This window comes from Primulina eburnea, chromosome 10 (assembly GCF_022965805.1).
Source record: "Primulina eburnea isolate SZY01 chromosome 10, ASM2296580v1, whole genome shotgun sequence".
Lineage (NCBI taxonomy): Eukaryota > Viridiplantae > Streptophyta > Magnoliopsida > Lamiales > Gesneriaceae > Primulina > Primulina eburnea.
The window spans coordinates 12,289,842-12,314,889 of NC_133110.1; the positions used below are offsets into that span (position 1 = coordinate 12,289,842).

General features: G+C 38.4%; 1 long non-coding RNA gene and 1 other non-coding gene across 2 annotated transcripts; one reads left to right on the plus strand and one right to left on the minus strand.

Moving 5' to 3' along the window:
* Positions 1-468, plus strand: LOC140803536 (uncharacterized). Its single transcript, XR_012111900.1, has 3 exons — positions 1-96; positions 200-293; positions 388-468. It is a non-coding gene; the product is annotated as an uncharacterized lncRNA (long non-coding RNA).
* A 15,328-nt stretch (positions 469-15,796) lies between these two features.
* Positions 15,797-15,903, minus strand: LOC140804099 (small nucleolar RNA R71). Its single transcript, XR_012112058.1, has one exon. It is a non-coding gene; the product is annotated as a small nucleolar RNA R71 (small nucleolar RNA).
* Between the last annotated feature and the right edge of the window lie 9,145 nt (positions 15,904-25,048).

Sequence of the window (25,048 nt, forward strand, 5' to 3'; positions counted from 1 at the left end):
ACAGAAACTTAAGGAAAAAGCAGCATTGAGGAACCCAGATGAATTTTACTTCAAGATGATTAAAACAAAAACTGTTGGCGGAGTCCATAAACCTGAGTAAGCTGGAAAATTTTATTTTTATGAGGTTATCTGTTCTCTTTGGAGGATATTTATTTGAGTGTAATTTGAATATTAGCTGTTGAATGTGGATTTTGTAAAGGAACCAGGCTAATAAGTACACTAACGAAGAGCTGATGTTGATGAAGACCCAAGACATTGGATATATTTTGCAGAAGCTTCAAACTGAAAAAAAGGTTTATTTTAGAGTTTCTGGTTTTTTGGGTCTCGGATTCTCGAGATAGCTGTCATGCAGGTTCTTTATTCTGAAATTTAACTTTTTGGATGCAGAAAATTGAAAGACTTAATGGTATGCTGCATTCTCTTGACAATCAGTCATCATCCAAACATGTTTATTATGCCGACAACAGGTTAGTGATCAAGCCATTTTTCTGCTGATTCTTGATAGTTTTCATACCCATTTTTTAGAGTAGTCAATTTCATGTTATAACTGTTATGTCACCACCAAAGTTTATTATTTTCTCATTATTAGATATGGTCTCTTCGGATAGCTCAATTAATTTATTTCTTCAAAGTCATTTGATTCCCTTCTGCTTTAGAAAGAACGTCTAATATGTAATCTAGGTAATTAAGATAAAACTATCTGAAGGCCAATTTCAAAAGTTCAATGACCAAGTGTAAAGGCCCGAAATTCGTGCTTGAAAATTTGCGGAAAAATTAGAATTTTCTTTTTAAAATAATTAAATTGCCTCATTCATAAAATAGACCGATAAATAAAGGTTAATGTTCAAAATGGCAGCGGAAGAAATTAATGTTTGCAAAGTATCAATTTAAAATAATTCATCAACATATAAAAAACTGAGTTCGGAAATAATAAATGCTAAAAATGAGGTCCTCAGGCTCCACTATTGCCGACCCAAGCTAGCTCACTGGTCCCCGCCCTCGGCCCCGACCTCATCAGTACCTACAACAATCAAGTCTAGTGAGTCTAAAGACTCAGCATGCATATATCGTAAATAACAAGTAAATAAATAATAAAATCGCATGTAAGTGAAAATATCCTGTAATGAGGTGTAACGTAAAATATCATTTCAATAGTAATTATAGTACGTGCATAACTGAACTGAAAATATCATGGTAAAAATGTTTTCTCCTTGGAGCCCTGTAATAAAATAACTTGTAATAGTTTTCTTGGTGAGATTATGGTCTACGCAAGTGGTCCCTGAACTGAACTGACCGATAACTGGCGACTGGGCCGGTAACTGACGAACGGGGGAAACTGACCGGTAACTGGCGACCGGGTGAAACTAACCGGTAACAGACGACCGGACCGGTAACTGACGATCGAGAACTGAACTGACCGGTAATTGGCAACCGGATGAAATAATAATCCCAGGATAGTAAAGTGACAACAAGCAATATCGCATAAATCTCCTAATTTATATTTTGCTCGTGATATAATTAAATAACATCATTAAATATGAACAATTTCGATCTTCTTGCATTAAAATCATGTACTTGCGATATTTAAAAATACCTATATGGATTGATTGAAGAGTGAAAGAAGATATAAACATGCCTTGGTTTGTTTTGACAGAAAACAAACGAAATAACGACACGGCACGGCGGAGACGGAGTGCTCTTCACTTTCTCACTTTTTCTCTCTTAATTCTTTTAAACCAAGCATGCACCGTAATTATTATAATAGCGTAAAAATCATAAACGTGATGCATGAACATTTAAAATATCATGATTTGTGCTCAGGACGCTTCCAGGACCAAAAATCTCACCCCAGTTGTAAAATGACTATTTTGCCCCTGGAAACCCGAAAATTAGCGTTTCACCCCTAGACTTCTACAATTGACCCGAATCTTACCAAACTCCTTAAAATGTCCCAAAACATTTTTAAAAGTGTTCTTATACGTAAACCCGAGCGCATACTATAACTTAATCGATTTGTTTTTTTATTAAACTTGGACGGGGTCCAGGTTTTAATCCGAATCGACTCGAAACGCAACTAAATCTTTTCCAACTTTTTAACCCACCTTACAAACTTTAAAAAGATCCTAAAATTATCACCTCATCCTCATAAACCCACGGCTGGAACTCCAGCACATCATTTGACACTAATCTCTATCCACAAGCCACGTCTACCCTTTGCTCACCTCTCCAAATTCATGCCAACCCTCCTCCACCGAACCAGCCCTCAACCAATCACCTCTCGACTAATCTAAGCTCTCTCCTGGACGCAAACAACCCACGCAAACACCCCCATGTACCAACCCTTTCACTCATGATCGCCCCACACTAAAATGAGCCACCCACGGTTTATGCTCCTTCCCGTGATTGAACCATACCAGGGTGTACCAGCAGCCTTCAGACCTTCCCACAGCCACGGTTCAGACCCCATGTAACCTGGTTCAGACCTCGGATCGGTCTTCAAGCCATCGACTCCACCACTACCTCCATATATGCACTAACCGAGCCTCCCTCCCAGAAATCCCTCTACTCGACCACTTCTTAGCAGCGTTCAACCACTCAACTAAACCCCAATCCAAACATCTCGACACACCAGAAACTCTTAACCACACAAGGATCGCAGCCCTTTGCACCGAATTCAGAAAAACGTGAGTTTCAAAGCATGGAATGCAAAGATACATGCAAAAACCAAAACCAACCATACTCACGTAACAGAATGTATATATCGTGTATGATGCATAAATAAAATGGTACAAATTCGTGCCTTGATGTTATATACGCGAGGGGATCGAAGAACGATTGCCGGAGATATTTTTTTCTTCAAGAAATGATCTTGGCCGATGGAACCTTCAGCAGAAAATGGTGAAACCGATGGAGAATAATGATGAACAAGTGGCTGTCGGCTGGTGGGGGGAAATGTAGGGTTAGGTTTAGGTTAAAGAATGGTTTATTGTTAATTAAATAGTAGTCAAATGGCTAATGGGCCCTAAATTGTTTAATTAAAAGCTTAAAAGATTTTTAAGCCCAACGAGCTTAAAATTTGGCCCATTATATACAAATACAATCTCGAAAAATATTTCGTGTTGAAATGATTTTGAAAATATTAGCCGAACCATTAAAAAGTCTCCCGATTCGATAAAATTTGCGTACCGTTAAAAATTAAAATTCTGCGAGTAAAAATACCCAAATTTTCCATTTTCGAAAAATACACTAAAAAATGCTTTAAATTAATTTACAAAAATAAATCGTGAAATAAAATAGTTTTTCCTGAAAATTCTCCGGTTTCCGATCCTCGTTCGAACGTGAAATGCATCTAGAAATCCTAATGCATGAATTTCATGAATTAAATCTTATCATGCATGAATTATGTATAAAATGCATAAAAATAATTAAATACAAATTAATGAAATAACATGCATTTTATGCTTTAAAAGAATTTAATAAAATACCAAATAAATTTAATAATTTGCATCATGTGGTTCACATGGACTTTTCGGTTTTCGAGACGATACAATCTTCCTCCCTTAAATTGAATTTCGTCCCCGAAATTCGCTTATCCTTTATAATCAATCATGTTTGAAAGGCCTTAAATTGAATTTCGTCCCCGAAATTCCGTCATTATGTGTAAAGGCCCGGAAATTAATGTTTGAAAATTTGCGGAAAAATAAAAATTTTCTTTTTTTTAAATAATTAAAATGTCTCAATCATAAGTTAAACTGATAAAAATGTTTGATATTCAAAATAGCAGCGGAAGAAATCTAAGGTTTGTAAAATAATGACTTAAAAATAATTCAGCAACATAAAAGACTTGGTTTGAATTAAAAATAATAAATGCTGAAAAATGAGGTCCTCGGGTTCCACTACTGCCGACCCAAGCTAACTCACTGGTCCCCGCCCTCGGTCCATACATCATCAGTACCTACAACAATCAGGTCTAGTGAGTCTAAAGACTCAGCATGCATATATCGTAAATAACGAGTAAATAATATAGTAAAATTTGCATGAGATAAAAATATCATGTCATGAGGCATAATGTGAGAATAACTTGTCATGAGCAATTATAATACGTGCATAACTGAACTGTAAATCATAGTGAAAATGTTTGCTCCTTGGAGCCCTGTCATGAAATAACTTGTAATAATTTTCTGGTGAGATTATGGTCTACGCATGTGGTCCCTGAACTGAACTGACCGGTAACTGGCGACCGGGCCTGTAACTGGCGACAGGACTTAGTAATGTATGTCTGATCAGACCACTGCCACAGTACTGGGTGAAACAATTGAACTGACCGGTAACTGGCGACCGGGCCTGTAACTGGCGACAGGACTTAGTAATGCTCTCATAACCAGGAACTGACGACCGGATCGGTAACTGGCGACCGGATTTAATCATGATAGTAAAGTGACCACAAGCAATATCACATAAATCTCAAAATTTGAATATTTTTTCACGTAATATAATTAACCAACATAATTAAATATGAACAATTTTGATTTTCTTGCATTAAAATCATGTACTTGCGATATTTAAAAATAACTATATGGCTTTATTGAAGAGTGAAAGAAGATATAAACAAGCCTTGGTTTGTTTTGACCGAAAACAAACGAAATAACGACGTGGCGCGGCGGAGACGGAGTGCTCTTCACTTTCTCACTTAATTCCTTTAAATTAAGCATGCACCATAATTATTATAATAGCGTAAAAAAATCGTAAACGTAATGCATGAACATTTAAAAATATTATGATTTGTGCTCAGGGCGCTGCTAAGACTAAAATCTCACCCAGGTGCAAAATGAACATTTTGCCCCTGAAAATCTAAAAATTATCGTTTCAACCCTAGACCTCTAAAATTGACCCGAAGCTTACTTAACTCCTTAAAATATCCCAAAACATTTTTAATAGTACTCTTAGACGTGAACTCGAGCTCAAACTCAAACTTAACCGACTCGTTTTAAAACTTGGACCGGAGTCCCGGTTTTAATCCGAATCGACCCGAAACACATCCAAAATTTTCCCAAATTTCTACCATATTTAGAAATACTTAAAAGTCCTAAAATAATGACATTGGACCCCCCCCCCCCCCCCCCCCCCAAAATGCACTACTGAAAATTTCAGAACTTGGCAAAAAAAATTCGGTCCTATCCTTTTACACCACTTCATGTACAATTAACTCTTAACAGCTCACACCTCACGCTTAACCAATTTTTTTCCAGCCATGCTCCAACCTATTACGGAGCTCGATCGGATCCTAAGGAGTGCCCCTGAACCAAGCCACAGCCCCATGCAGCCTACGCACCACACTCTCTCTCTAAAACTCGAAGCACTACTCTCGCGTCCCACCTCTCAACCTGATCCTACGGTTCTATCACAATGCCAGCGGCGTGGGGCTCGTTCTAGGTCACGGCTCAGACCCACCAGGGGCTGAACCATGGCTTTGAACAGACCCTCGTGCCCCCAGGCAACCCGAACTCCCGAACTCCCGATCCACTTTAAACCACGCCCATCTACCGATCCACCGAGCGTCCCTCTCCAATCGTGTAAGCTTTGGTTCTAGCTAACCAACCCTTCTTCACTACCTCTGCAGTCCCTCGAGACCCTCAGCAGCAGCCCCCTTTTCACAAAGAAATAAAGCGTGAGATGCTAGGAAAGATTTCATGCAGAAACCAAACAAAACAACCCTGTAGGTTTGATCCGATATTTCCGAACAATAGTATACGTATATGTACACACATAACAGCATAAATACACGTGAATGATGTAGAAATGAAGGTAAAATGCTTGCCTTATAGATGATTGAAGAACAAGGATAAGCCAAAACCGGTAGGGCCTCTTGTTGAGAATAATGAAACCGATGGGAATAATGAATTCTGAGAGGGTGTCGGCTGGTTGGGGAGTAGAAGACTAGGTTTAGGGTTAAATGGGTGATTAGGGGTCTAATTATATAGATAGATTATTAGTTAATGGGCCTAACTTGTTTAATTAAAGATTAAAAGATAACTAAGCCCTATAGACTCAAAAGTAGGCCCATTAAGCCCAAATCCACTCCCGAAAATATATCGAGTTGAAAAGATTTTGAAAATATTAGCCGAACCCTTTAAAAGTCCCCCGATTTGATAAAATTTATGTACCGATAAAAATAAAAATCTTGCGGGTAAAAATACCCAAAAATTCCCATTTTTGAAAAATAACCTTAAAAACACCTTTTATTAATTAATAAAAATTAATCCTGTAATAAAATAATTTTCCTGAAAATTCTCCGGTCTCTGTTCCTCGTTCGGTCGTGAAATGCACCTAGAAACTCTAATGCGTGAACTTTTAAAATTTCATTAATTAAATCTTATCAAGCATGAATTATGCCTAAAATGCATAAAAGTAATTAAACATAAATTAATGAAATAAACATGCATTAATGCTTTAAAACAATTAAATAAAATACCAAAGAAGTTTAATAACTTGCACGCATGCCAACTTTTTAAATTATATCTACTAACATGCTAAATTACCACTTCTTAAATAAAATAAGTCTTTATTAACTTATCTCAATACTCCATCTCCAGTCCGACCTCACTTATTTAACTGAAAAGCCAACAATTAAACTACTGCGCAAAATAAATAAATTTAAAGAAAATAATTTAAATACTCATACAATAAAAATCATTTTAATTTTAAATACTAGAATTATGCATGGCTTATACGCTGTCCAATTTACGGGTTCTACAATCCTTCCCCCCTTAAAAGAAATTTCGTCCTCGAAATTCTCTTATCCTCGATAAACAAAAGTTTAGACTCTTAATTCTAGTATCCCAATAATCCACGCTTCTGTTGCGCTACTCTGATAAAATAAGTGTTAACTCGTCCTTACGTCTCCCCAATCCAAATTAAATTTGCCTACCAAAATTCTCTTTTGCGGATCGCGACTTAAAACGATCCATGGTGACCTAGTTCTATTTTTCAATAACCTCGAATTTTGACTTATCTCGCCATTCTTCCTTCTAGAAATGGATGTCCAAACTTATCGCACCTTACTTTTCTTATACTATACTCGTAATATTCATCGACCTATTATAATATCATTTATGCAGTTCGACTTAAGAAAACTTTGTACCAAAATTTACTGATCGACTTCTATTCTCAGTAGGATGCTTAAAGGTTAAACCTTATTTCATCCTCAGAGTAATATTAGCCTAGAATCTTTGAATCGAATATTTATCTTACGACACCAAACTTACGTAATTTATTATTTACAAGTGCATCCCGGATGTGAAATGGTTGTAAATCTTAAACCTCGAATAACGTTAATCCATAAGAGCTCAATTATACAACATCGACCTATTACCTTAATAATAACACTTCTAGCATCAATTACCTGCTCAAACTATTCTCTTTCCAATTACAATATAGTTGAGGCCTAGAACTCTGGACTTTCTCATTGGAACAAGTGTCGCATTCTTATGTGTCCTAAATGCTTAATTAATACTAGCTTATAAAGTTTAATAAGTTCTCCTATGATAATGATGGGCTAGTTCTAATAAATCAACTTCACTTATAACCCATAAATTCTAGAATCCCCATATCAAGCTTTTAAATTTCTTACTTGATAAAAAAAATATTAATATTCATCAATTGATAACTTATATTGAACACAACTAATTCCCTTTTGTTTTTATTTTACCCAAAATTTCCGTATGAACAAATATCCCAAGAATTTGAAATTCAAACTTACCTAATCCAAATAGCTTTGAATAAAATAATTACAATACACATATCCGTTTAGTCTCAAGTTTGTTAATGACTTCCAAAATTTCTCAAGACAAGGTGTCTACTTCACCTCTTACGTGCGTCTACCAATTAAACTAACCATCATCGTACCCAACTTTCCTAAAAAATTTAAATTCTCACAAGGTATAATCTTAACTGTTAAGATCATGACTAAAACATGTGACACATCAAACTTATGTTCCCAAAAATTTACTAACTCAACGTTTATCCTTATAACTTAACTAACCGATCAAATTTTCCTTAAATCGTCGTCACTTTAAATTCTTAATTTGCCACAACATAATTTTACTAACGCTAAAGTTTTCACGCCTAAGATTGATTCATCCTACGATGTCCTTGGTTACCATTCATTATAACATTATAACCCAAATATCTAAATATTCTACATTTCCTTCGAGCATAAATAACCAAAAATTCCTATCATTTAAACCGTTCAATTCTCACTTACTACTAAATAAGTTCTCAAGTTTCTTAAAATTGTAGAATTAATTCTTACTTTCCTCGAATATCATCCAATTTTTTCCTAAATCTCGAAATTCCACAATTACCCATTAGTTCTCAGTATTCCCAATTTCATTTTTATAGATTTCCCGCATCATAAGGTTCAATAGCCTTAAGTTTATTAAACCCAAAATTAATTCCCATAACACGTCTTACATTCCTATAAATACTTAAAATTCCAATTCCTCAAAGTTCGCATTTAATCCTTAAAATTTTGAAACTTGCAATCTGACCCTTACAGTTCTCCAAATTTACATTTTGGCCCTACAACTCTTCGAAATTTGCATCATTGTCCCCATAAAATTTTCCATCTTTACCTCATTAAACTTTTAAATTCTTGAACTCAAAATTTAAATCCCAAAATTTGGTAAATTCAAAAATAGTCCCTTAGAATTTTTTTTTGCACTTAGGTCCTCAAATTATTTGTTATTACAATTAGGTCCCTAAAATTCTCAATTCATTCAATTCCATCCTTAAATCTAACTAGGTAGAGCATGTATCCTAAATAAGTTCTATGTTTTATACTTCCAAATCTCGTCGTAGTCTTCGAATTATTAATCTTTACATGGGATCCTCAAAAATTTAATTCAACTAGCAACCACGAACCATCATTAATTTTTTTTTACAAATTATACAAGTCCCGAAAACATTCATAATTTTTAAGTTTAACTTATGGCCCATAAGTAGAACATCAGTACTACTAACCCAAAAATTAATATAGTCAAATAATTTACGTCCTCTCCTAATGCCCAATAGTGAAATTCTTATTCATGTCCGGTGGGGGTGAAGGTGCATTTCCCTCCTGCCTCTGATGCTCACCGTCCTCCTGGCGAGGCTCATCATCTCTCACGCGCTCAAGAATGCGTCTAGAAGGCATACCGTTCCATACATATAACCCATACGTAACCAACATGCATAATTCTCTTATTTCTTTTAAATTTAAATAAATACTGCATAATCATAATTTTGACATAAAACATTTCATGGAAACATGCTGTTAAAATATTTCATCCTGTAAACGAAATGCGTAAAAGTAAAACTTACAGACCGAAGACGTGACTTCGTGAGCTTCTCGAGGTTAGTAGTAGTACAACCCTTTACAAGAACATAGGCTCTGATACCAACTGTAAAGGATCGGAAATTCATGTTTGAAAATTTGTGGAAAAATTAAAATTTTCTTTTTTTTTAAATAATTAAAATGTCTCAATCATAAGTTAAACTGATAAAAAATGTTTGATATTCAAAATAGCAGTGGAAGAAATCTAATGTTTGCAAAATAATGACTTAAAAATAATTCAGCAACATAAAAGACTTGGTTTGAATTAAAAATAATAAATGCTGAAAAATGAGGTCCTTGGGTTCCACTACTGCCGACCCAAGCTAACTTGCTGGTCCCCGCCCTCGGTCAATACATCATCAGTACCTACAACAATCAAGTCTAGTGAGTCTAAAGACTCAGCATGCATATATCATAAATAACGAGTAAATAATATAGTAAAATTTTCATGAGATAAAAAATAACATGTCATGAGGCATAATGTGAGAATAACTTGTCATGAGCAATTATAATACGTGCATAACTGAACTGAAAATCATAGTGAAAATGTTTGCTCCTTGGAGCCCTGTCATGAAATAACTTGTAATAATTTTCTGGTGAGATTATGGTCTACGCATGTGGTCCCTGAACTGAACTGACCGGTAACTGGCGACCGGGCCTGTAACTGGCGACAGGACTTAGTAATGTACGTCTGATCAGACCACTGCCATAGTACTGGGTGAAACAACTGAACTGACCGGTAACTGGCGACCGGGCCTGTAACTGACGACAGGACTTAGTAATGCTCTCATAACCGGTAACTGACGACCGGACCGGTAACTGGCGACCGGATTTAATCATGATAGTAAAGTGACCACAAGCAATATCGCATAAATCTCAAATTTGAATATTTTTGCACGTAATATAATTTACAAAAATAATTAAACATGAACAATTTCGATTTTCTTGCATTAAAATCATGTACTTGCGATATTTAAAAATATCTATATGGCTTGATTGAAGAGTGAAAGAAGATATAAACATGCCTTGGTTTGTTTTGACCTAAAACAAACGAAATAACGACGTGGCGCGGCGGAGACGGAGTGCTCTTCACTTTCTCACTTAATTCCTTTGAATTAAGCATGCACCATAATTATTATAATAGCGTAAAAAAAATCGTAAACGTGATGCATGAACATTAAAAAATATTATGATTTGTGCTCAGGGCGCTGCTAAGACTAAAATCTCACCCCGGGTGCAAAATGACCATTTTGCCCCTGAAAATCCAAAAATTATCGTTTCAACCCTGGACCTCTAAAATTGACCTGAAGCTTACAAAACTCCTTAAAATATCCCAAAACATTTTTAATAGTACTCCTAGACGTGAACTCGAGATCAAACTCAAACTTAACCGACTCGTTTTAAAACTTAGACTGAGTCCCGGTTTTAATCCGAATCGACCCGAAACACATCCAAAATTTTCCCAAACTGAAAATTTCAGAACTTGGCAAAAAAATTTCGGTCCGATCCTTTTACACCACTTCATGCACAATTAACTCTTAACAGCTCACACCTCACGCTTAACCAATTTTTTTCCAGCCATGCTCCCACCTATTACGGAGCTCGATCAGATCCTAAGGAGTGCCCCTGAACCAAGCCACAGCCCCATGCAGCCTACGCACCACACTCTCTCGCTAAGACTCGAAGCACTACTCTCGCGTCCCACCTCTCAACCCGATCCTACGGTTCTATCACAAGGCCAGCGGCGTGGGGCTCGTTCTAGGTCACAGCTCAGACCCACCAGTGGCTGAACCATGGCTTTGAACAGACCCTCGTGCCCCCAGGCAACCCGAACTCCCGATCCACTTTAAACCACGCCCATCTACCGATCCACCTAGCGTCCCTCTCCAATCGTGTAAGCTTTGGTTCTAGCCTAACCAACCCTTCTTCACTACCTCTGCAGTCCCTCGAGACCCTCATCAGCAGCCCCCTTTTCACAAAGAAATAAAGCGTGAGATGCTAGGAAAGATTACATGCAGAAACCAAACAAAACAACCCTGTAGGTTTGATCCGATATTTCCGAACAACAGTATACGTATATGTACACACATAACAGCATAAATACACGTGAATGATGTAGAAATGAAGGTAAAATGCTTGCCTTATAGATGATTGAAGAACAAGGATAAGCCAAAACCGGTAGGGCCTCTTGTTGAGAATAATGAAACCGATGGGAATAATGAATTCTGAGAGGGTGTCGGCTGGTTGGGGAGTAGAAGACTAGGTTTAGGGTTAAATGGGTGATTAGGGGTCTAATTATATAGATAGATTATTAGTTAATGGGCCTAACTTGTTTAATTAAAGATTAAAAGATAACTAAGCCCTATAGACTCAAAAGTAGGCCCATTAAGCCCAAATCCACTCCCGAAAATATATCGAGTCGAAAAGATTTTGAAAATATTAGCCGAACCCTTTAAAAGTCCCCCGATTTGATAAAATTTACGTACCGATAAAAATAAAAATCTTGCGGGTAAAAATACCCAAAAATTCCCATTTTTGAAAAATACCCTTAAAAACACCTTTTATTAATTAATAAAAATTAATCCTGTAATAAAATAATTTTCCTGAAAATTCTCCGGTCTCTGTTCCTCGTTCGGTCGTGAAATGCACCTAGAAACTCTAATGCGTGAACTTTTAAAATTTCATTAATTAAATCTTATCAAGCATGAATTATGCCTAAAATGCATAAAAGTAATTAAACATAAATTAATGAAATAAACATGCATTAATGCTTTAAAACAATTAAATAAAATACCAAAAAAGTTTAATAACTTGCACGCATGCCAACTTTTTAAATTATATCTACTAACATTCTAAATTACCACTTCTTAAATAAAATAAGTCTTTATTAACTTATCTCAATACTCCATCTCCAGTCCGACCTCACCTATTTAACTGAAAAGACAACAATTAAACTACTGCGCAAAATAAATAAATTTAAAGAAAATAATTTAAATACTCATACAATAAAAATCATTTTAATTTTAAATACTAGAATTATGCATGGCTTATACGCAGTCCAATTTACGGGTTCTACAATATGTCTCCTCAATCCTAATTATATTGCCTACTGAATCCTTGATTGCGAATTGCAACTTTAAACGACTTATGGTGACTTAGTTTTATTTTACTATGTCCTCGAATTTCTGACTTTCTCGCAATTTCTCATACTAGAAATGGATATCCTAACTTATCGCACTTTACTTTTCTTATACAACACCCATAATGTCCATCGTCCTATTACACTGGTATTTAGACAGTTCAACTTAGGAAACCTTAGCCTCAAAATTTACTGACCGACTTCTATCCTCGGTGATACAGTTAAAATTTAAACTTTATCTCAACCCCATAACAAAATTAGCCTAAGATACTTGAATCGAATATTTATCTTACGGCACCAAACTTACATAACTTAATTATTTACAAGTACACCCCAAATATTAAATTATTGCAAATCTTAAATTCGAGTAGTGATAATCCATAAAACCAAAAATATACAATCTCGATCTTCTACCTTAATAATAAAACCATTCTAGTATCAAATACATTCTTAAACTATTCTCTTTCCAGTTACAATATAGTCGAGGCCTAAGACTCGGGATTTTCCTCATTGAACAAATGTCGCATTCTTAAGTATCATCATTGGCTTAATTAAATATTAGCGTATAAAACTTAATAAGTTATCTCATGGTAGCATTAGACTAACTTTAATAAATCAACTTCACTTATAACCCATAGAGTTCTAGAATCCCCATAACAAGCTTTTAGATTTCTTACTCGATAAAAATCTTAACATTCATTCATTGATAACTTATGTTGAACACAACTAATTTTCTTTTGTTTTAAATTCACCCGAAATTTCCGTATGAAAAAAATATCCCATAAATTTGAAATTCAAACTTACACAATCCAAGTAGTCTAAGATAACCTAATTCCAACACACATAATCCCTTATTCCCAAATTTCTTAATGACTTACAAAAATTCCTCAAGGTAAGGTGTCTACCTCAATTCTTATATGTGTCTATCAAGTAACCTACCTATCCATCATACCCGACTTTCTAGAAAGATTTAACCCCAACAAAGATATAATTTTAACTCTTAAGATCACGATTAAAACTTATGATACGTCGAACTTAATTTCTCAAAATTTTGTTAACTCAATATCTACTCTTATAACTCAACTAACTATTCACTTACCTTAAATTGTCGTCACTTTAAATTCTTAATTCGTGATAGGACTCGTTTTTACGTGTTTTTAGTGTTGGTTTCGAGTCGCATTCATACATCATATTAGTTTGTTTTAGTTTATTCTTGCATTTTGTTTGCATTATTTAGCATATGACTGATCTCGTGTGTTTTGTGGTATTTTGTAGGAATGGAACCAAATATGGCAGAAAATGGGCACAACAACGAAGAAGCCTCGCTAGGGCGGTCAAAACTGACCGCCCCAGCGAGCATTCTAGTCTTACCGAGGATATCGAACAGAAGACCTCTCGCTAGGGCGGTTAAAACTGACCGCCCCAGCGAGACTGCTAGCCTGGACAAGAGAATTTAACAGAAGATCTCTCGCTCGGGCGGTCAAAAGTGGCCGCCCCAGCGAGACTAGAGAGAAGGCTCAAAGTTTTTTATTCGAGAGTCACTCGCCCCAGCGGTCAAAACCTACCGCCCTAGCGAGTCACGCGATCCAGCAAGATTCTGCGAGATTTGTTTCTATTTTCATGGACTCTATCCAAGACCACTAACCTAATACACGAGATTGGGCGCCTCTTTGAGGATTATTCATCATATTTTCATCATTTTTCTGGAAAAGAAGGCCAGGAGTAAGGAAGACTTTCGAAGAACTCGAGAATTCCAAGCGTCGCAGCCATCTTCCATCGTCATATTTAGTATTTTATTATTCAGTATTTTATTCTCTTGCATAGATTGTTGATTTCTAGTATGAATTTGGTTGGCTAAACTCTAAATTTGTTGGGATTTGAGGGGATCCTACCCGTACTCGTTGTTTAACATTATTTCTTGACGTTTTTACAAGTGATTTGTTTATGCTATTGTTATTTCTTGTTTCAAGCGAAGCCTAGCTATCTTCCTTTGATTATTGCATGTTGTTAACGATGTCGACAGACTAACTAACAATAGGATCGCATAGTATAAACCACAGACTTACAATTTTAGTAGACATACGGAATTGGGTACGTGTCGATAGTGATAGTTCACCCGGATAAAAGCTAGAGGATTCCATAGAACGTAAGGCGATCTTAAACTGTTAAATAATTGAGGACACTTGATTACTGCATGTTTATGATTAGTGTTAATATAGCTCGACAGAGTATATTGATTAGTCTAGGGAATTCCGTCGAATGCACGAGTAAGAGTCGAGGGTAATTATTAAAACACGAGTGGTAGGTGAACTGATAATTCCCAACAAAGTCATCTTTCATTTGATTTAATCCAACTTAATCATTGCATTATTGCATACATTCTCTTTGCGCTTTAATTCTTTTAGTTATTTGATTTACATTAGTTTAATTACCGAACCACTTTATCGTTGCTAAAGAAATTTTAATTGAGAATAAAAAATTATTGTAACGCAGTCCCTGTGGATCGATACTCGTATTCACGTACGTTTATTATAACTTGACTATCGTGCACTTGCGATATTTAAATCGAGCTTTCATATATAAAACAAATTTTGGGACCATTCACTGTGCAAGTTTTGCTCGATCAAGTTTTTGGCGCCGTTGCCGGGGACTGTTGATTCATAATTTTCTTATTTCTCATTTAAATTCTTTAGTATTCTTAATTTTATTGTTATTTGATACTCTCATTCTATTGCAGAATTCTCTTGAGGTGCATGCGAAGATCATTCGAGTCTAAGCTTGAGCCGTTTGACCCTGAGATCGAACGCACTGCTAGACGCCGAAGACAACAGCAAAGACTCAAGGAACAAATGGAGAGGCACGAACAAGAGCAGGAGGAGGAGCGCCAAAATGAGAGACGGATTGAGATGCCACGCCGTGTACCGATGATGGATTATGCACAGCCATCTCTTGATGGAGCACGTCCAAGCATCGTAAGGCCAATCATCCGTGCGAATCAATTCGAGATCAAGCCAGCTATCATTCAGATGATCCAAAACACTGTTCAATTTGGGGGAAGTGCACTTGATGACCCTAATTCTCATATAGCTGACTTTCTTGAAATTTGTGATACATTTAAATTTAATGGCGTATCTGATGATGCTGTTCGTTTGCGTTTATTTCCATTTTCACTAAGAGACAAAGCTAAGTCTTGGTTAAACTGTTTACCTGTAGGGTCTATCACTACGTGGGAAGATATGGCAAAGGCATTCCTGACCAAGTACTTTCCTCCGTCGAAGACTATGAAATTTAGAGCTGACATTACTACTTTTGCTCAATATGAGCTTGAGTCACTTTACGAGGCGTGGGAGCGATACAAGGATTTGTTGAGGAGATGTCCACACCATGAGCTACCTCTTGGGTTAGTGGTTCAAACTTTTTATTATGGTCTGCTTACTCCTAACCGTACCATGATAGATGCTGCTGCCTGTGGTAACTTGTTGAGAAAAACGGTTGAGGAAGGATATGAATTATTGGAGGAGATGGCTGCTAGTAGCTATCATCCTCATTCTGATAGGCAGAAACGAGGTGCTGGAGTTAATCAAGTGACTGATTTGTCTGCGGTGTCAGCACAGTTAGAGGCTTTGAACAGAAAGATTGATGGGATGAGTGCGAGTGGATCGGCTATGCGTCTGCAAGAGATTTTCTGTGATAAGTGTGGAGGTGAGCATGACGTGCAAGATTGCCAAGATGGCAATCCATTCTATGTGCCTGAGGGAGCAAAACACTGTGGGATTCCACAACCGTCCTAGAAATGACCCTTATTCAAACTCCTATAATCCGGGATGGAGGAATCACCCAAACATTTCGTGGGGAGGTCAAAACAACCAAAACCGCCAACAAAGAGGTCCACCACATGGGATGCACCAAGGATTCAAGCCAGAACCGCCTAGGGAGGAGAAGTCAAATTTAGAGCAAATGATGACTAAATTTATTTCTGCAACCGAGACGAGATTTCAGAATCAGGATGCATCCATAAAAGGGTTAGAGAATCAAATTGGACAATTAGCTAAGTTAATTGCTAATAGGGAGCAAGGAACTTTGCCAAGCAACACGGAGACTAACCCGAGAGAGCATGTGAAAGCTGTGGAATTGCGCAGTGGAAAGGCACTTGAGTCTAAGGAGGAAAAGAACAAGCAAGGTGAGGATGAGGTGGAACAACAAGGAGGTAAGTCTTCTAACTCTACTTTTACACCTATTGCACCGAGTAAAATTGTTATCCCCCCACCTTTTCCTGCAGCACTGAAAAAAGCTAAGTTAGATGCACAATTTGGTAAATTTCTTGAGATATTCAAAAAATTGCATATTAACATTCCTTTTGCTGATGTTTTACTGAATATGCCAAGTTATGCAAAATTCTTGAAAGATATCTTAGCAAACAAGCGGAAGCTAGAAGATCATATGACTGTGAACTTGACTGAAAATTGCTCCGCTTTAGTTCAAAACAGGATGCCTCCTAAGCAAAAAGATCCAGGGAGTTTCTCTATACCTTGCATTATTGGTGATATTAATTTTCATAAAGCTCTATGTGATCTTGGTGCGAGTATTAATTTGATGCCGTATTCTGTGTTTAGGAGACTGGGATTGGGTGAACCCAAGCCAACTAAGATGTCATTGCAGCTGGCTGACAGATCTGTCAAGTATCCACGTGGAATTATCGAAGATGTCTTGGTGAAAATGGATAAGTTTATTTTTCCTGCAGATTTTGTAGTACTTGATATGGAGGAAGATTTGGAGATGCCTTTAATCCTAGGGAGACCATTTCTGGCTACAGGGAAAGCACTGATCGATGTTGACGAGGGAAAATTGAGACTGAGAGTTGGCGAAGAAGAAATTATTTTTGATGTCTTTAATACTCTCAAGCACACAATGCACGATGATAGTTGTTTTCGCGTTGATGTCTTAGACTCTCTTGTTTGTGATTTTGTGCAGGATGGATTGCAAGAGCCATTGGAGGCTACTCTCACTACTGAAAAACAGGAGGACGAGCTGGACGAGGAAAGGATGGAGATGGTAGCTCATTTGAATGCCATTCCACCTTGGAGAAAGCAAGTGAGGCTTCGACTAGAGGAATTGGGGGATAGAAAAGATTTAATGCCTCAAAAGTCAAGCCTAGAGGAGCCACCTACTTTGGAGCTCAAACCACTACCTCCACATCTCAAGTACGTATATTTAGGAGAAAATAATAAACTGCCTGTTATTATTTCCTCTTCTTTGACAGATGATATGGAGAGTAAGCTCTTGGGAGTCCTTAAGGAGCATAGAGGAGCATTCGCTTGGAAAGTTTTGGACATCAAGGGGATAAGTCCTTCGATTTGCATGCACAAAATCCTAATGGAGGATAAGTACTCACCTCTAGCACAACCACAAAGGAGACTCAATCCAAAGATCCAAGAGGTAGTAAAAGCTGAAACGATCAAACTTCTGGACGCAGGTATTATCTATCCTATCTCTGATAGTGCGTGGGTAAGTCCTGTACAATGTGTGCCTAAAAAGGGTGGGATTACTGTTATTACCAATGAAAAAAATGAGTTGATTCCCACTAGAATCGTTACGGGTTGGCGTGTGTGCATGGATTATAGGAAATTAAATGATGCAACCCGTAAAGATCACTTCCCCTTGCCATTTATTGATCAAATGATTGAACGATTAGCCGGTCATGAATTTTACTGTTTTTTGGATGGATATTCGGGATACAACCAAATCACAATTGCACCCGAGGACCAAGAGAAAACTACTTTCACTTGCCCTTATGGTACTTTTGCGTTTAGGCGTATGCCCTTTGGTCTATGCAATGCACCTGCTACATTTCAAAGATGCATGACCGCTATTTTTCATGACATGATTGAGAATTTTCTTGAAGTTTTTATGGATGATTTCTCTATTTTTGGCTCTTCATTTGATGAATGTTTAAAAAATTTGAATTTGGTGCTCATTAGATGTGAAGAGAGCAATTTGGTGTTAAATTGGGAGAAATGTCACTTCATGGTGCAAGAGGGGATTGTGTTAGGACACAAAGTATCGGAGAATGGAATCGAGGTCGACAAGGCCAAGGTGGAAGTGATCAAAAATCTACCACCACCTTCATCGATAAAGGGAGTTCGAAGTTTCCTAGGCCATGCGGGTTTTTATAGGCGTTTTATTAAGGATTTTTCTAAAATTGCTAAACCTTTATCCTCTTTGTTGATGAAAGATGTTGAGTTTAATTTTGATTCTACTTGTCTGCAGGCATTCGAAGTACTCAAGAAGAGCTTGGTGACAGCACCTGTTCTGACTGCCCCTGATTGGGAGTTACCGTTTGAGGTAATGTGCGATGCTAGTGATACAGCTGTTGGTGCGGTGCTGGGTCAAAGGAAGAACAAGGTATTTCATACCATCTACTATGCAAGTAAGACCTTAAATGATGCTCAATTGAATTATGCTACTACTGAAAAGGAACTACTTGCTATAGTATTTGCTTTTGAGAAATTTCATTCATACCTTGTTCTGTCTAAAGTGATTGTGTATACAGATCATTCTGCCCTAAAATACTTGCTTGCTAAGAAAGATGCGAAACCTAGGTTAATTAGGTGGATTTTACTATTGCAAGAATATGATCTCGAGATTCGAGATAAAAAGGGTGTAGAAAATGTGGTTGCTGATCATCTGTCTAGGCTTGAGGATATTAGAATTAATGGCGTTAACACTGATATAGATGACTGGTTCCCTGATGAGCAATTGTTTGAGGTAAATGCGTGCCCTTGGTATGCCAATTTCGCAAATTTTCTTGTCACTGGCACACCTCCCCCAAATTTATCGTTTCACCAAAGAAAGAAATTCTTTTCTGACGTGAAATATTATTTTTGGGAGGAACCGTTTTTGTTTAAAATCTGTGCAGATGCCATGATAAGGAGATGTGTAGCGGAGGAGGAAACCAGTCAAATTCTGAACCACTGCCATGACCGTGAGGTAGGTGGTCACTTTGGACCCATACGGACGGCATCTAAGGTACTCGAATGTGGCTTCTATTGGCCAACTCTTTTTAAGGATGCTCGTTTGTATGTTCTCAATTGTGATAGATGCCAACGCACAGGTAATATTTCTAACCGTCATGAGATGCCTTTGAATAACATTATTGAGTGTGAAATATTTGATGTGTGGGGGATTGATTTTATGGGTCCTTTTCCTGCGTCTTTTACAAAGAAATTTATTTTGGTGACAGTGGAGTATGTATCTAAATGGGTGGAGGCGGAGGCTTGTGCCACGAATGATGCACAAGTGGTGTTAAAATTTTTGAAAAAACACATTTTTAATCGATTCGGTACACCACGTGCAATCATAAGTGATGGTGGCACCCATTTTTGCAACAAAATTTTTGATAAACTGATGGGCAAATATGGTGTCACCCACAAAGTTTCCACTCCATACCACCCTCAGACTAGTGGACAAGTTGAAGTGTCCAATCGAGAGATTAAGAGGATTTTAGAAAAGACGGTTAATGTGAATCGAAAGGACTGGTCCATTCGGTTAGATGATGCTTTGTGGGCTTATCGTACTGCGTTCAAAACACCTATAGGCACTACACCATATAGGTTACTTTTTGGTAAAGCATGTCATCTACCCGTAGAATTATAGCATAGAGCATATTGGGCGACCAAGGCACTGAACTTTGATTTTGCTCTTGCAGGTGAAAAACGACTGTTGCAGTTGAGTCAGTTGGATGAGTTCCGAGGTACAGCGTATGATCTTGCCCTATCTTACAAGGAACGCACCAAAAGAGCCCATGATAAACACATTGTAAGAAGAGAATTCAAAGTGGGTGAAGCGGTGTTGTTATACAACTCTCGCTTACGACTCTTTCCGGGCAAGCTGAAGTCAAGATGGTCAGGACCATTCGTTATAGCCGAGGTGTTCCCATCAGGTGCAGTGGTGTTGCATGACGGCAAGGAAGGGACGTTTACTGTGAACGCCCAAAGATTAAAGCACTATATTGGTGGCACGATTGAGCCACAAATTGGAGTCACTCGGCTCCAAGACAGTCGTTAAGGACATGGGTGAAAAGTCGAGCTCTAGACTATAAATTGAGAACTACTTCTACTCCTTATTTTATTCTTTTTCGTTAGTTAATTAATTGCATCATTTGCATTTAGATAATTGCATGGCATTTGCATTAAAAAAAATTTTCAAAATGCTTTCGAAAATACCTCGCTAGGGCGGTTCATTTTAACCGCCCCAGCGAGAGGTTGAAATTTTTAATGGATTTTTGGCCGAGCATGCATCGCTAGGGCGGACACTTTTGTCCGCCCCAGCGAGGAATCGAAATTTTCAAAAACATTTTTTCCCGAAAATCCCTCGCTAGGGCGGTCAAACTTGACCGCCCCCGCGAGTGTTACAACTTTTCAAAATAATTTTAGTCGAGGATGTCTCGCTCAGGCGGTCAAAACTGACCGCCCTAACGAACACTCGCGTCTTTTTAAAATTTTTAAAACCGAGGGTCCCCCGCTAGGGCGGACACTTTTGTCCGCCCCAGCGAGCACTCGTAATTTTCGGGCAGACAGACTCTCGCTAGGGCGGACACTTTTGACCGCCCTAGCGAGTCGCGAATGTTTAAAAGCTGCGCCCTCCCTTCTCTCTTCTCCCACTCGCAAAACCTACACTTTTCTCTCAAATTTTTGCCCCTCCACTCCAGATCTGAAGCGATTGACGTGGTTTCTTGCCAATTTACAGGTATATTTGTGAATCTCCATTGTTGCAAAGCCCAAGACGCGATTTTCCCGGCCAGATCTACACTCTCCGACCACCACCCACGCCGCCGCCTCTCCACCACCCACGCCGCCGCCTCTTCACGTTCCGGCGATCTTCCAAAATTTTCCGGCGAGCTTCCAAATTTTCCGGCGACTTCATATTACTTGTGCACTCTACTCTTACCATGGCTTCCAAACGCTCGAAGGTAACCCGCGGTGCCTCTAGTTCTCGATCCACCCCCTCTATATTTGTGAATGACAGGGCTAGGGAGCGATTTGAGCAAGCTAAACTCCATAGAAAACCAATCCCTGAGAGGGGATGTACTTCGTGGATTTTAGATAATATTTTTGAGGAGTTCCAGGTTGCAGGACGAGGGTGGACGAATTTTTTAGCACAACCGAATGCGGCTGTGGTGCCGGTTGTACGTGAGTTTTACGCTAACGCCCCGGAAGGGACTGAAAATAAGGCTAGGGTGAGGGGACGTCAAGTCCCATATGATCCTAAAACGATAAATGATTTGTTGGGTTTACCAGCAGTGGATGATTCGGTATTCCAGGCTTGGGTGCTGAATCCGGATTACGATCTGATCATTCACACATTGTGTTATCCGGGCACTACGTGGAAGCAGCCGGGAACGTATACGGTGTTTCTTGAGAAATTTTTGAAGGTGGAGGCGGCACTTTGGTATGCCTTTCTGTCGAAGAGATTGATGCCGGTAGGGCATACGAGTGATGTACAGCGGGATAGGGCGGTGGTTCTTTATGCGATCTATACCGGGATGCCTATTGATGTGGGCAAACTCATATTCGGGCAGCTGACTATCTGTATCAATTGCAACAATTTAGCCTTTTATTTCCCCACTATCGTGACTGAGCTATGTGCCCGCGCGGGTGTGATTTTCGCGCACGATGATGAGTGGCTACCGCCACTGAGAGCCATCGATGAGGCTCTTCATACCTCCAAGTACGCGAAGAGACGGGATGAGCTGCCCGCTGATGTATTTTACGGTCACGTGCAAGCCGCTCCACCACCTCCGGTCTTGGGACATCCACCACCACCGCAGCCACGCCGCCGTGCCATTCGAGACCGAGTCGACGAGTTGGGCGCTTGGGCCACCTACCAGACTCATTATCAGGCCATCGACCAAGCCCACACTCTGAACATCGAGTACTTGGTGCAGGGCATCTCGACTCACTTGGGCTTAGACACTTCCGGCCGGCCGCCTGTTCCAGCATACCCGCCACCTTTCCACTTCCAGTACACGTATCCTATGCCGCCTGCAGCTGACGAGGGCAATCCACCACCTGAGCATGATGAGGAGGAGGAGTTTTGATCAGGGGAGTTCACTGTTTCCCCTTTCTTTTCTTTTGCATTTGCTATTTTTGCATTTGAATTCATAAGTTGTTATTGTTTTTCGTGTCTGTTTCGTGTTGTGCGATGAGGGCATTGCACAACTCTAGTATGAGGGGGTCGGGTAGTTTGTTTTGTTTGCTTGTTTAGTTATTTAGTTTGTTATTTGGGTTTTTAAGTCGTTGTATTTTCGTTGTTAGATTGTGAGTCGTTTATGGTGAGTTGACATGATTTATGAGCCGATGATGATGTTGCTTTGAGAAATATTGATTGGGTCAATGCATGAATGATACTCTGGATTGTTGAAACATGAGTTTGGTGCAAATTTTGAACTTTTTGAGCACATATGTGTTTTGTAGGAATAATGGTAAAATTTGAAATTCTTGTTGGTTAACTTGAAAGACATCACGTATGAATTGATTTAGCATGAAAACCCGTGGAAATAAGTCACTGATTGAGATCGTGCATGATAGCATTTGACTGAGCTTGAACTGCCCATATGCCCCCTTGTCAATACCCTGAATTCAAATATAGTACTCCTAACCAGCTATAATCCAAAAAGATATATTCTTAGCCTAGGGAGTACATGTGTGAAAATTGTGCATCAAAATGTTGAAATAACAAAGTTCTTGTAAAAAGAACTTTGGAAAAAAGGAGATGTAAGGTGAGGGGGAGCCGAAAATAAAAGGAATGAAATTCTATTCCTAGGCTAAAAGTTGGAGATGTAAGGAGTCGAGGAAGTCAGACGCACAGTCTTGACAATTGCACAATGAAAATGATCGATGTACTCCCAACTTTTCGCCACTTGAGCTTATTTTCTTTCCTTTCGACACCCGTCTATGCACTTAAAAATTAACTAAAGTTCAAAATGATGGTTAGTGATGAAGGGACACGGGGATGCATGCTAGTGAGATTTATATTGAAGTGTTAATTGAGTGACTTGCATAACTTGATGATTGATCTATTTGACGTACGAATGACTAGACCCACCATGACACACACACACGTTCGAATTAGTGCCAAGACTTATTTGTAGATGAGAAAGAGTATTTATTTGTGAAATGACTTGATTATGATGTGAAAAAATTTACTGAGGCATGAACATAAAGTTGTTAACTCACCATTAACTTTTTCTTGTGTTGGTTATTTCTTTTTTATTTTGTCTGTTTAGAATCTCGTGCTTTAACCTATTTTACTCGAGGGCGAGCAAAAGGTTAGTATGAGGGGGTTGATAAGACTCGTTTTTACGTGTTTTTAGTGTTGGTTTCGAGTCGCATTCATACATCATATTAGTTTGTTTTAGTTTATTCTTGCATTTTGTTTGCATTATTTAGCATATGACTGATCTCGTGTGTTTTGTGGTATTTTGTAGGAATGGAACCAAATATGGCAGAAAATGGGCACAACAACGAAGAAGCCTCGCTAGGGCGGTCAAAACTGACCGCCCCAGCGAGCATTCTAGTCTTACCGAGGATATCGAACAGAAGACCTCTCGCTAGGGCGGTTAAAACTGACCGCCCCAGCGAGACTGCTAGCCTGGACAAGAGAATTTAACAGAAGATCTCTCGCTCGGGCGGTCAAAAGTGGCCGCCCCAGCGAGACTAGAGAGAAGGCTCAAAGTTTTTTATTCGAGAGTCACTCGCCCCAGCGGTCAAAACCTACCGCCCTAGCGAGTCACGCGATCCAGCAAGATTCTGCGAGATTTGTTTCTATTTTCATGGACTCTATCCAAGACCACTAACCTAATACACGAGATTGGGCGCCTCTTTGAGGATTATTCATCATATTTTCATCATTTTTCTGGAAAAGAAGGCCAGGAGTAAGGAACACTTTCGAAGAACTCGAGAATTCCAAGCGTCGCAGCCATCTTCCATCGTCATATTTAGTATTTTATTATTCAGTATTTTATTCTCTTGCATAGATTGTTGATTTCTAGTATGAATTTGGTTGGCTAAACTCTAAATTTGTTGGGATTTGAGGGGATCCTACCCGTACTCGTTGTTTAACATTATTTCTTGACGTTTTTACAAGTGATTTGTTTATGCTATTGTTATTTCTTGTTTCAAGCGAAGCCTATCTATCTTCCTTTGATTATTGCATGTTGTTAACGATGTCGACAGACTAATTAACAATAGGATCGCATAGTATAAACCACAAACTTACAATTTTAGTAGACATACGGAATTGGGTACGTGTCGATAGTGATAGTTCACCCGGATAAAAGCTAGAGGATTCCATAGAACGTAAGGCGATCTTAAACTGTTAAATAATTGAGGACACTTGATTACTGCATGTTTATGATTAGTGTTAATATAGCTCGACAGAGTATATTGATTAGTCTAGGGAATTCCGTCGAATGCACGAGTAAGAGTCGAGGGTAATTATTAAAACACGAGTGGTAGGTGAACTGATAATTCCCAACA